General features: G+C 39.9%; 1 long non-coding RNA gene across 2 annotated transcripts; it reads right to left on the bottom strand.

Moving 5' to 3' along the window:
• Positions 1-3,455: 3,455 nt before the first annotated feature.
• Positions 3,456-12,755, bottom strand: LOC118367249 (uncharacterized). Of its 2 annotated transcripts, none has more exons than XR_008090301.1 (3): positions 8,231-12,755; positions 7,874-7,993; positions 3,456-7,778 (listed from the first exon to the last, which is right to left on the bottom strand). It is a non-coding gene; the product is annotated as an uncharacterized LOC118367249 (long non-coding RNA). The 2 variants fall into 2 exon arrangements; XR_008090299.1 differs by having other exon boundaries at positions 7,878-7,993.
• Positions 12,756-12,937: the final 182 nt, after the last annotated feature.

The raw sequence follows: 12,937 nt of genomic DNA, 5'->3' as shown, positions 1-12,937 counted from the left end.
ATATCAATATTAGGATGAGCAATGTCGGAATGACATTGACTAAAATACATTAGTATACTGTATATACATATGAAATGAGTAAAGCAGTATGTAAACATTATTAAAGTGACCAGTGATTCCATATATAGGGCAGCAGCCTCTAAGGTGCAGGCGAGTGATGGCTATTTAACAGACTGATGGACTTGAGCTAGAAGCTGTTTTTCAGTCTCTCGGTCCCAGCTTTGATGCACCTGTACTGACCTCACCTTCTGGATGAAATTGGGGTGAACAAGCCGTGGCTGGGGTGGTTGATGTCCATTTTGGCCTTCCTGTGACATCGGGTGCTGTAAGTGTCCTGGAGGGAATGCAGTGTGCTCCCGGTGATGCGTTGGGCAAAACGCAAGTTGCACATTCCTCCTCTAAACTGCCATAAACAGCAGTGCTAAAGATGATCAGGGGGTAGGGGGTCTAATATAATATAAATTAGATGATAAGGTGAGAATATTTTGCAGCATGTATGTAAGGGAAAGGCAGGAGACACTTAGTTTCCGTTGATCAATAGCTTTTTGTCTGTTGCTCCATGCGACATAACACAATTGATGTATTTAATAATTTCCTGGAATGCTCTCACAGTTCCTGTGTCATCCCATGCATTTCTTTGACCTCTGTCTCTCTACTAGTCTGCGTTACGTTAACGCTGTTATAGCCCTCCAGTGTCAGTCTCGGACACTAAGGCTCAAACCAACCACATCTTTGGCTCTGTAGGGTCATGTTCCTAACATTCCTATGTCCATGTGACCTGTAGTAGAAACCGCCCAAGAAGTCAAGCCCTCCATTGTCCTACTCTTTCTCATGAACACTTCTCATGGAAGGAACAGGCCGAGACGAGGCTCAGATACTGGAGATAGATCCTCTATTGATAAGGCCTACCAAAATAGAAAACTCCCATTGTGTACTACTGTAGCTCCTTTGTGTGTGTAATGGAGTGGAAAAAAAGGCTCATGAGGTTCAGAGGAGCTGTGACGAAATAAACCATTTGACTGTTGACCCAGTCAACACATAACGTTCTGAGAACCATATGTTTCTTAGGTAGGAATTTCAGTACTTTAAGTCTAACATTTCCTACAGGTTTCCTCATGGTTCTATTTAAAGTAATGTTCTCAGAACGTCCATAGAACATTAAGAAACAAATGTTCTTCTGTGTGAATTTCAGTACTTCAGCAAACTGTTATCTGCAGGTTGCTTTATGGTTCTATTTAAAGTAATGTTCTTGGAACATTACGAAAACCTTTTATACAAAAACAAGAACTTTCGTAACGTTAAAAAGAACATTCTGAGAATGTTATTTAAAAGCATATACATTTTGTTCTCAGCGTCAACAAAACTCTCTCAATTTCTATCTTGTTTAGTGTGTTCAGGTCTGTTGGCAGCACACACTAATTGGCCACACCTGATCTTAACGAGTGCTTGTTTCCTTTGAAATGGGGTCTGTTTGAATAGACTAAAATAAACCGCTTTCTATGAGACAAAATAAAACATGGCATGCTCACTCAATCCTGGTAGCGCAGTGGACTAATTCCATGGCTAGAGAACAGAAGATCATAGTTTAGAATCTCACTGACGCCGTGCCACAAGAAAATGTATGTGTTTGCATGATTAATACCTAAGCAATTGAATTTCCATATGTTCTATCTGTGCTTGGAGTTCAAATCAGTTAACCCAAACTAAGCTAGCAGTGTTAAGTCTTAGTGAAACATGTTCTCAGAACATGATTTCCATTCTGGGAACAAACTTATGGTTTTGTTTCCAGAACCAACGGGAAAGCAAAAACGTACATTGCAACTGCTTCCAAGGAACCAAATGTGCTAGCTTGGGGACCGAAGCCATACATTTCCTTGAAGTTTCCTTGTATTTTTTTCTACCCAATTTTGATCTTGTCTCATCTCGGCAATTCCGTAACGGGCTCGGGAGATGAAGGTCGAGTCATGCGTCCTCCGAAACATGACCCGCCAAACCGCACTTCTTAACACCTGCCGACTTAACCAGGGAGCCAGCCGCACCAATGTGTCGGAGGAAACACTGTTCACCTGACGACCGAGGTCAGCCTGCAGGCGCCCTGCCCGCCACAAGCAGTCGCTAGAGTGCGATGAGTCATGTAAAGCTCCCCCAGCCAAACCCTGAGATTCAGTGCCTTAGACCTACTGAATTGTTAAAGTTCTGAGAACGGAGGTGATAAGTATCTGTTCTGGGAACATACAGTACATTTTTAGGTTGCAGGGAGGTTCTGAGAATGTTTTACTTTGGTTCCCTGAAAGTTTTCCTGGGAGGTTTTATTAACGTTCTAAGAACGGAAATTAAATGTTTTTAAATAACATTCGTAGAACACTCTTTGAATGTTACTAATGTTTTTAGTAACTGTTTTTTTATGGAAAGCTTTCTTAATGTTCTGATTACATCCTTTAAATAGAACCATGAGGAAACCTGCAGAAAACATTATGTACTGAAATTCCCACCTAAGAAACATGTGGTTCTCAGAATGTTATGTATCTGGGTATCTTGCACCATTCCCAGAGCATTGTGGCAAAATAACCAAAGGACAACCATGCTCTCACCAAGTTCTAAGAAACATATGGTCCTCAGAACGTTATGTGCTAGCTGGTGTTGCTTTTATTTGGAGAAACAGAGGGTTACTTTGGAACTCAATGGTCTTCACAACACAATCAAATCATGTCAGATTGAAAGGGAAGCAATGCCGATTAACTGTGAATGACAGAACACTCAAATGCATTTAGACACTAATCAGTTAAATTGATTTTATTTGTTTATGAACCATTAGAGCTCCATACGGCACTCAAAGTGGGGTTCATATAATATTTTCAGTGTTGTAGAATAACGCATAATACTGTGAGTATTATACACAGGATTGAAAAGTTGTTGTCCAGATGTGTCAAAGCATACATAATAACCCCAAATATTCATAATTCTACACAAAATAGTCAAAAATGTTTTGTTTGAAAACATGGGTTGATAAATGAGGCCTAATGATCTTGTTCTCAAGTCTGCCATCGTGTCGTTCCTCGAAGGGGCGGACTGCAAATGGACAAGAGCATATGTTTTAAATTGATTTGTAAATGTAAATTTGTCCTTCTCATTTCCCTTCTCTAACCAGACAGCCCTCGTGGAGGGGGGTCTGCGGCAGGAAAAACAACAACATTGTCATCTGTTTTCAGGGAGGTGCCAGAATCCCAGTCTCTGGTTGTGTCTTGGCTCTGAGGAGCAATGCTGAGGAAGTCACATGCTATTAGCTGAGCTAGGAAAACAGCAGTGGAGTCTGAGATATGTTGGCCTCTGTGTCCAGTGTCCACACGCCAGCTCACAGATAACAGAGCAATGGCACACCCAGTGTTAATCTAGCATAGAAGGTATTTCCGCCCCCCCACCCCCCCCTTTGGTGACCTTCTCATTTGCCCCCTGTGTATCAACCATTACTTGCCTTCCAGTCCCATTCTTTCTTTTTCTCACGTTATTTTCCCAGATAACGAAATTTAATTAATTCTAGACACAGGGGGGACTTGTATAAAGTGCAGACCCACAACAGACAACACCCTCCAACTGAAGATTGTTTTCCTAGTAAATTGTGGCTTGGGCTGGAAGGGCGCTGTGGTAGGACACTCAGACCCACACAGTGTATTAACCAGGTTTAACATAATGACAACAAACTCCATGTTTGTAGCTCTTCAAAGAGGCAGTGCTGCATTTCTCAGAGGCATAATTTTTTTCTCAGACTCATTTACTGCAGTACCTCACCAAGTTGTCACATTATAGCCACTGTTAAGAATTACTGGTCATATCTCAAGTTCGCTACAACACTGAACCTTCACACTTGCGTCTATTTGTTATAATAGTAGTTTGGTCCTGAGATTGCTGATAGTGAAGTACAGCATTATGTCTAAATGACCATGTGTGTTCACTGAAATCAAATCTCACACCAAAACCAGGAGAAGGAGAAAGTGTATCATTCATAAATAATGTGGATGGGGACCCAGGATAATGTTTCTTTGTTTGTCCATGGTCTGCTACAGCCACTTTAGTCACTCACTGAACCCTCACTAAGCTTTGAAACCCCCAGGCCCCCGGAGGTCTGCTGGGAGAGTGAAACATGCATGGCATCTGACCCCAGCCCTGCTGCTGGACCAAAGTGAATGTACTTTTAAAACCAGCACGAAATTAAAGTCTGTGTGTTTAGGACCAATATTTCACAAAGTGGATGATATAAGACACGCTTTTTTGTTATGGGGCACCATGTCATCTTAGCTCCTCTCAAAGGATTGAGTTCTGATGTATTGTGCATGGATAAATCAGGTCAACCTTGAAGTATAATAACCCCTCTCGGTTCAATGGTTTTAGCCTGGAGTTATTTTGGGTCAATTTTGAATCTACAATTGACATATCTTCCCTGGCCTTGTTGACCTTACTTCATTCAGTTTCGTAGAGTCAGGGTTAGAGAGGGTCACAACATCAATAGTTAACATGTCCAGAATGACGACTGGTGGTATTTGACTGAGCCATCAATTTGAGAGTTTTTCTTAAAAATGACATTTATTTACCAGGTTTGGAACATATACCAGGACAATTGACACACCAACTTCTCTTTTATCTACAAGAGTCTGTCAGAGAAAAATGGGAAATAAATGATACAATAGCTAAACTCTATCGTGGAATTCAAAACAAAAGGTTGAATTATCTTGGAGTTTCCCAATGTATTATTTTTAAATGCGCAAGTAGATAAGTCGAGGGAAGGAGAGACACTTCACACAGAAGGTTAATATCTGAATGGGCTAGGTTGTTATATGTAATTGGAGGGAGCAGCTTATGAAAATGACATGGCAGGGACAAAGGCTTTAATTAGATCAAGATCATGAGCAGAAATTAATTAAAATCCCCACTCATTTATGGAGAGCTAAACTGGAGCAGGGCGGGAGAGTATGTAGGTGAAACTGATTGTATGCCATTGTAGTGTTGTAATAGTAGTATTTTGAGAAAGGATACCATTTATATCGCTTTTCAATTCCCTTAGGACTGTAAAGTATTATGTCACATGTAGGCCTATGCAAGTCTGCATTCCTGTTCAATTGATTGTGACAATACTGTATTTTCAGGTCAGGCTGAGGTCTTTCCCTGCTTTTGTCATTTAGGGTTTTCTTTAACTATAAATTACTTACAGAAAGTCAATTTGTAAAGTGTAAATTATACACTGAGTGTACAAAACATTAGGAACACCTGCTGTTCCCATGACAGACTGACCAGGTGAATGCTATGATCCCTTATTGATGTCAATTGTTAAATCCACTTCAAATCAGTGCAGATGAAGGGGATTAGACAGGTTAAAGAATGATTTTTAAGGCTTGAGACAATTGAGACATGGTTTGTGTGCCATTAAGGGTGAATGGGGAAGACAACATATTTATTGGATATCGTAGTAGGTGCCAGGTGCATCGGTGTCAGGAATTGCAACCCTGCTGGGTTTTTTCACACTCAACACCTGACCTCTGTGTATCAAGAATAGTCCACCACCCAAAGGACATCCAGCCAACTTCACACAACTGTGGGAAGCATTGGAGCCAACATGGGCCAGCATCCCTGTGGAACGCTGTTGACATCTTGTAGGGGGGTATACTCAGTGTACATCATCAAGCAGGTTAACAAAAACAATGAGAGCTCACATGCCGTCTGGTGGTCATAGAACTAACTGCCACAAGATGGGGCCACCTTCTGCCTCCCACAACAGTAGGCCTCCCAGCCTCTGTGTGTATCAAAATGTAAAATGATGAGTTTGAACAATAACAAAACACGAGAATCCCCTTCAACATTTTTAACAATCAAATTACATTTGGGCCCCTAAAATAAAGGCTGTTTTGAAAATATATTAGGTAATAGAATTGAATGACGAATGATAGAACTTAAAGGGGAACTGCACCCGTTGATTTGGGCTCGTTTTTTGGCTTGCTCCTCAAATGCTGGCGGCCATGACAGAAGCCAAATGTGATTTGGCTTGGGGGTGTGGTTTGATGTGGGTGTTTCTTGGGGGTGTCCTTGCCGCCACCAAGACACACCTATCTGTCAGAACCTTGCCCACAGCGGTTCCCCCCCTCAATCACAACAAACAAACCTCCTGCAGGTGGAGTTCAATAACAACAGGCAGATGTATGGTGAGAAATGCCGTAGGAATATTTTAATAGGTTAGTAGCCTACAGAGTAATATGAGAAGAATGCAATTGCTGAATTTACAGGTCTTATACTCATCTGCCCCCCCCCATGTGGTTTGGTAAGACGAATGCCCCTCTTCCCACAGGTGTGATTACTACCTCTGCGGGTTTAAAACTTGAGGTAGTTACCTCATATACGTACTTGGTAGTATGGCTAGATGGTACACTGTCCTTCTCTCAGCACATATCAAAGCTGCAGGCTAAAGTTAAATCTAGATTTGGTTTCTTCTATCGTAATCGTTCCTCTTTCACCCCAGCTGCCAAACTAACCCTGATTCAGATGACCATCTTACCCATGCTAGATTACGGGAATGTAATTTATAGATCGGCAGGTAAGGATGCTCTCGAGCGGCTAGATGTTCTTTACCATTCGGCCATCAGATTTGCCACCAATGCTCCTTATAGGACACATCACTGCACTCTATACTCTTCTGTAAACTGGTCATCTCTGTATACCCGTCGCAAGACCCACTGGTTGATGCTTATTTATAAAACCCTTAGACCTCACTCCCCCACCCCATCTGAGATATCTAATGCAGCCCTCATCCTCCACATACAACACCCGTTCTACCAAGGTCCCCAAAGCACACACATCCGTGAGTTACTCGTCTTTTCAGTTTGCTGCAGCTAGCGACTGGAACGAGCTGCAACAAACACTCAAACTGGACAGTTTTATCTCAATCTCTTCATTCAAAGAATCAATCATGGACACTTTTACTGGCAGTTGTGCTTTACGTGATAGTATTGTTGTCTCTACCTTCTTGCCCTTTGTGCTGTTGTCTGTGCCCAATGTTTGTACCTTGTTTTGTGCTGCTGAAATGCTGTGTTGATACCATGTTGTTGTCATGTTGTGTTGCTACCATGCTTTGTTGTCATGTGTTGCTGCCATGCTATGTTGTTGTCTTAGGTCTCGCTTTATGTAGTGTTGTCTCTCTTGTCGTGATGCGTGTTGAATTTAAAAAATAATAATAATTCCAGCCTCCTTCCCCGCAGGAGGCATTTTGGTAGGCCGTCATTGTAAATAAGAATGCCAAGTTAAATAAAGGTAAATAAAAATAATGTGTGTAGATATTCTAAACTAAGTGTTTTGATAACATGCAAATGTAGTAACAGGTCCATGTAGAATAAACATCCTTTACATAAAACCATAGAATCAGTGTTCTGCTGATATAACAATGTGCACCTTTCATCAATCATTGTCATTCCCTGCCGATACAGATACTGTGCCTATCAACATTTTGTCTGGTGATAATTCGGCTACCTTGGTAAACATGTCAGAGTGGTCATACCTTCCTATATGGTGTCCTGTATACACCAGGATTCAGGATTCAGGTTTCTCCCTCCCCATATTGACTGATACCATTCAATTCAATAATAAAAAAAGACAACCAGTAAAAGTTGTCTAGTAAAATTTTCATGCCAAGTACCAGGTCTCTCTCCATTTAGAGACATCAGTATGAAGCCCGTATGTCAAGTCTGGACTTCACATCACATCATCTTGCAAGTCTCCTAGTGCTGGGTCAATAGATGCATCTGTGAACAAATACACAGTCACTGTTCGATTACCAATGCCAGTTAGGATATGTGATATACAATGTTAAAGTTTGAACAGGTCAGACTAAACCTACCTACCTCTCCATTGACGACCGTTAGTAAGCAGGCAAGAAGTGAGGCTGGAGGTAAGTGCTTTGCCAGCACCCCATTGATGGGCATGGCAGCATAGATGAGCTCCTGGCCCCTCAAAGATACTGGTCAGTCACACAAACAGAGCACTGATTACATTATTAATGGTGGTTATAATTAGCATGGTGAAATCAACCTGATCGTTGCATTCACCTTTCTATTTCACTTCAGATGTCATGATATGCAAAGTGAAATATTATGACAAACTCAGTGATCAGCCTGGTGGAACCAGGCTATGTTATGAAGGTGAATTGGGACCAAACTCACAACTGTTTGACTTGACCAGGGCAAATGTCACCAACCTGATTAAAGTGTCCCCACTGTTCCATTTATAGGAATGCTCACAGGAAGGGCATGTCTGTGTGTTTGAAGGTCCCCTTGCTGGTCTTTTCTATGTTGCATGAAACTGGACATCTCTCGAACAACTGCAGCAGGCAATGTACTTTGTCATCTTACGAGGTGGTGTTGACTGGTAGGATCTGGGACAGCGTGATACAATAGACAGCCAAGTAACACATTTCATTGTTATAAAGAAAGGACTAAGTGTTTTGATAATGTACTTCACAACCAAAATGACTCTGCTACTTGTATCTGCTTGGCTGGGTAATTCAAATGAGTTTTTCAAACTGGATATATTTATTTTGTATACAACTTTTCACATAACACACATTACCGTTGTTGATGAAGCCGTCTGTGTCATCAGGGCAGTAACTCGGTCAAGATAATTCTAGGTTGTCAATAATTACAGCCACAAAGTCATATAGGCCGCCTATTTCTACAATTGCTCTTCTTAAAATGTGATTTTAAACCTAACCTTAACCACACAGATAACCTTATGCCTAACCTCAGTGGTGTAGCCAGAAATTAATTAGTGAGTGTGTGGACAAAAATTACCTCCGATTGGGAAATGTAATTTTGAACAGTATTCCAACTCGAAATTCCAAGTTGCAAACTCAGGCATTTTTCTAAGTGCTCTGATTTTCCGATCTGAAGATCACTGACGTCATGTTTGACCTAGTTTTTTCCCCTCCCAGTTCCCTTGAAAGCACCAATAGTTCACTGTATTAGTCAGACATGAGTTAGCTACATCCATTATTAAGTTTTGCCCTAAACAAAATGGAATACACCTGTATGAGCTACAAAATAACTTGCAAATACGACTTGTAGGCTAACATTAGCTAGTTAGTTAACAAACGTTAGCTAGCATGTAGCCAACCAGCCTTGCTAGCATTATCAAATGATAACGTTACATAACCAGCAGTATCTAGATAATACACAATAAACTTGTATGAGCTACGACCTAACTACGTTCAAATGAGGTATCTAGCTAGCTAGTTACATTAGCTTGCCTAGATCAAAATATAGCTAGCTACCTACAGTGTCTTCAGAAAGTTCACACCCCTTTACTTCTTCCACATTTTGTTGTCACATCGCAAATTTGTAATTTATTTAATTTAGATTTTTTTTGGTCACTGGCCTACACACAATACCCCACAATGTCAACGTTGAATTATGTTTTTTTGGAAAATGCTTACAAATTAATAAAAAAATGAAAAGCTGAAATGTCTTGAGTCAATAAGTACTCAACACCTTTGTTATGGCAAGCCTAAATAAATTCAGGATTACAAATGTGCAAGTCACATAATAAGTTGCATAGACTCACTCTGTGTGCAATAATAGTGTTTAACATGATTTTTTAATGACTACCTCATCTCTGTTTCCCACACACACACAATTATCTGTAAGGTCCCTCAGTCGAGCAGTGAATTTCAAACACAGATTTAACCACAAAACACCAGGAAGGTCTTCCAATGCCTCACAAAGAAGGGCACCTATTGGTAGATGGTACAAAATGTAAAAGCAGACATTGAATATCCCTTTGAACATGGTGAAGATATTAATTACACGTTGGATGGTGTAACAATACTTATTTTTTTATTTAACCTTTATTGTAACTAGGCAAGTCAGTTAAGAACAAATTGTTATTTACAATGATGGCCTACCCCGGCTAGACCGCTGTGCCACTCGGGAGCCCCGTCACTACAAAGATACAGGCGTCTTTCCTAACTCAGTTGCCGGAGAGGAAGGAAACCGCTCAGGGATTTGACCATAAGGGCAATGGTGACTTTAAAACAGGTACAGCTGTGATAAGAGAAAACTGAGGGTGGATCAACAACCAGCGGTGGAAAAGTACCCAATTGTCATACTTGAGTAAAAGTAAAGATACCTTAATAGAAAATAGTAAGTGAAATTCACCCAGTAAAATACTACTTGAGTAAATGTCTAACAGTATTTGGTTTTAAATATACTTAAGTATAAAAGTAAATGTAATTGCTAAAATATAAGTATCAAATGTAAAAGTATTAATCATTTTTTAAATTCTTATATTAAGCAAACCAGACACCCCTTTTTTCCAGATAGCCAGGGGCACACTCCAACACTCAGCCATCATTTACAAACAAAGCATGTGTGTTTAGTGAGTCCGTCAGACAAGAGGTAGTTGGGATGTCAAGGGATGTTCTCTTGATAAGTGCGTGAATTTTTCAATTTTCCTGTCCTGCTAAGCTTTACAAATGTAACAAGTACTTTTGGGTGTCAGGAAAAATGTATGGAGTAAAAGGTACTTTATTTTTTTTAAAGAATGTAGTGAAGTAAAAGTAGTCAAAAATATAAATAGTCAGGTACAGATACCCCAAAAAAGCTACTAAAGTAGTACTATTTTTAGTTAAGTACTTTACACCACTGTCAACAACATTGTAGTTACTCCACAATACTAACCTAATTGACAGAGATGCAGTCTCAATCACCAGCATCATCCGGGTTAGGGTTTGGCTGGGGTAGACCTTCATTGTAAAATAAAAATTTGTTCTTAACCGACTTGCCAAGTTAAATAAAAGGTTAAGGAGAACCATGGAGACGCACCACTCCAGCGCCATCCATTTTCAGGGCTAGTTGATTCAGCAGGTGAGTTGTTACACACTCCTAGCGGATTCCGACTTCCATGGCCACCGTCCTGCTGTCCAAGAATAAACGAATGTTAGAGTTTATGTGACGGCCCTTCATAAGTCCCGTTTGAGTCTCATTTATAATGGTATCTATTCCTTTCTTTAATCTGTTGGCATAAACCAGAGCAATCAATTTGTAATCAATATTTAATAAAGCATTTGGTCTCCAATTGTCTAAGAGAAGGGTCTTTATCGGGCTTCGGAATCAATGAAATAAGGCCCTGTTTCATAGTGGAGACCATTTCCCCATTTTTAACGCAATCTTGAAACATATTGAAAATCGGGTCTTCCAGTAACCCCCAAAACTGTCTATAGAATTCAACTGACAGGGCCATCAGGGCCAGGTGATTTCCCTTTTTTCTTTGAATTCAGAGCCTCTAATTTCTTCAATTGACACAGGTGAATTGCAAAATGAGTGGAAATCATCCTCAATTACAGGGCCAGAATTCTGAATGTGGCAAATGTAGCTTTCACAACCATCTTCCTGAAATTGAGAGCTGTAAAGGTTTTCATAAAAGGAATTGACAAATTATGATATTTTAATGGGATCTTTGCATAAAACATAGTTAATTTTGAGTGCAGTTATAGATTTTATTTTGTGGTTTCTCTTTTCAAGTGCAAAAAAGTAACTAGTGTTTCTTTCCCCCTCTTCAATCCATTATGCTCTTAACCTTACAAAGGCACCCTTTGCCAAATCTGTGTAAATCTGTTCTAATTCTAGTTGTAAAGACTTGAATACAGACTCCTCTTCTTCAGATAGATAATATTTCTTTAGAAAACTGTCAAGCTTGCTCATCAGCTCCTTTTCTCTAGGCTCTTTAAATTGCATCAGCTCTTTGGCGAGTTTAATGGCCACTTTATATTTGAAAAATTCCCATCTACTTCCATGACCCAAGTCTTTTCTAGCAAAAATATATTTAGCTAATGATTTGATGTTTTCAATGAGAGTAGTATCTTTAAGAAGTGTGTTGTTTAATTTCCAATAACCTCGAGTACCTTTTGATTTTTTAGTAGCTTGTAAATTCAGGGAAATCAAAGTGATGATCAGAAAAGGGAGCCAACTGATGATCTACATCTATAAATTGTAACAAAAAGAGGGGCATTATGAATAAATCTATTCTAGATTTACGTGACATAGTTGTTGGTACAGGTATAACCCTTTGCATTTGGATTGAAATAACGCCAGACATCCTCAACACAGAGATCATTGCATAATGTAACGATAATGTTACTATCTTGGGGGCTTTGACTCGTTCTAGGAGGAAAACGATCAGCAGATGCATCAGGTGTTTCATTAAAATCCCCTGAAATAATTAGAAAAGCCTCTGAGTATGTGTTGCTTAAATCCTGTACTTTCCTGGTAAATTGGGTAAAAGGGGTCTTATTAGGAGTATGTGAGTTATGTCCGTATACATTACAGATGATGAAAATAGCATTGTCAAGTTTAACAGTTACTATGACCCATATCCCGTCTTGTGGAGATGTGGATTCTAGAAAGTCACCTTTAAACTTGTGAAGTGTCAAAACACCAGCAGAATGATTTGATCCATGACTGAAATAGGCCATATCTCCCCATTGTGCTTTCCAAAGTTTAAAATCACTTTCCTTCCTGAATGACACAATCTGTGCTACTACGTTTACAATATAAAAAATAAAGCTTTCCTTTTTGTAGGATTTCTCAAACCCCTAGCATTCAGGCTAACGATAGAGTGAACTGAAAACGAACTCCGGCATTAAAAAAAAGAAAGAACACAAATTAGATAACACAAGTAGTAATGTGACCAATAAAACAAACAGTGAACCTTGAGAGGATTACTCCGACGGAAAACTACGCTCGGCTGAGGTAGCGGTGGTGGTTAACAGAATAACAAATCTATTTACTTCCTTTTGTTGTTGTTGTTGGCAAGTGTTCATCGGTTGTAGTTCGAACGGTACATGTACTCGTGGCAGTACATTAACTGTACTCATGGTATTACTCACAGTTCCAATTTGGTTAATGTCAAC

This window comes from Oncorhynchus keta, chromosome 34, assembly GCF_023373465.1.
Source record: "Oncorhynchus keta strain PuntledgeMale-10-30-2019 chromosome 34, Oket_V2, whole genome shotgun sequence".
Lineage (NCBI taxonomy): Eukaryota > Metazoa > Chordata > Actinopteri > Salmoniformes > Salmonidae > Oncorhynchus > Oncorhynchus keta.
The sequence above is the reverse complement of the archived record's forward strand: the minus strand, read 5'-3'. Positions and strand labels throughout refer to the sequence as shown.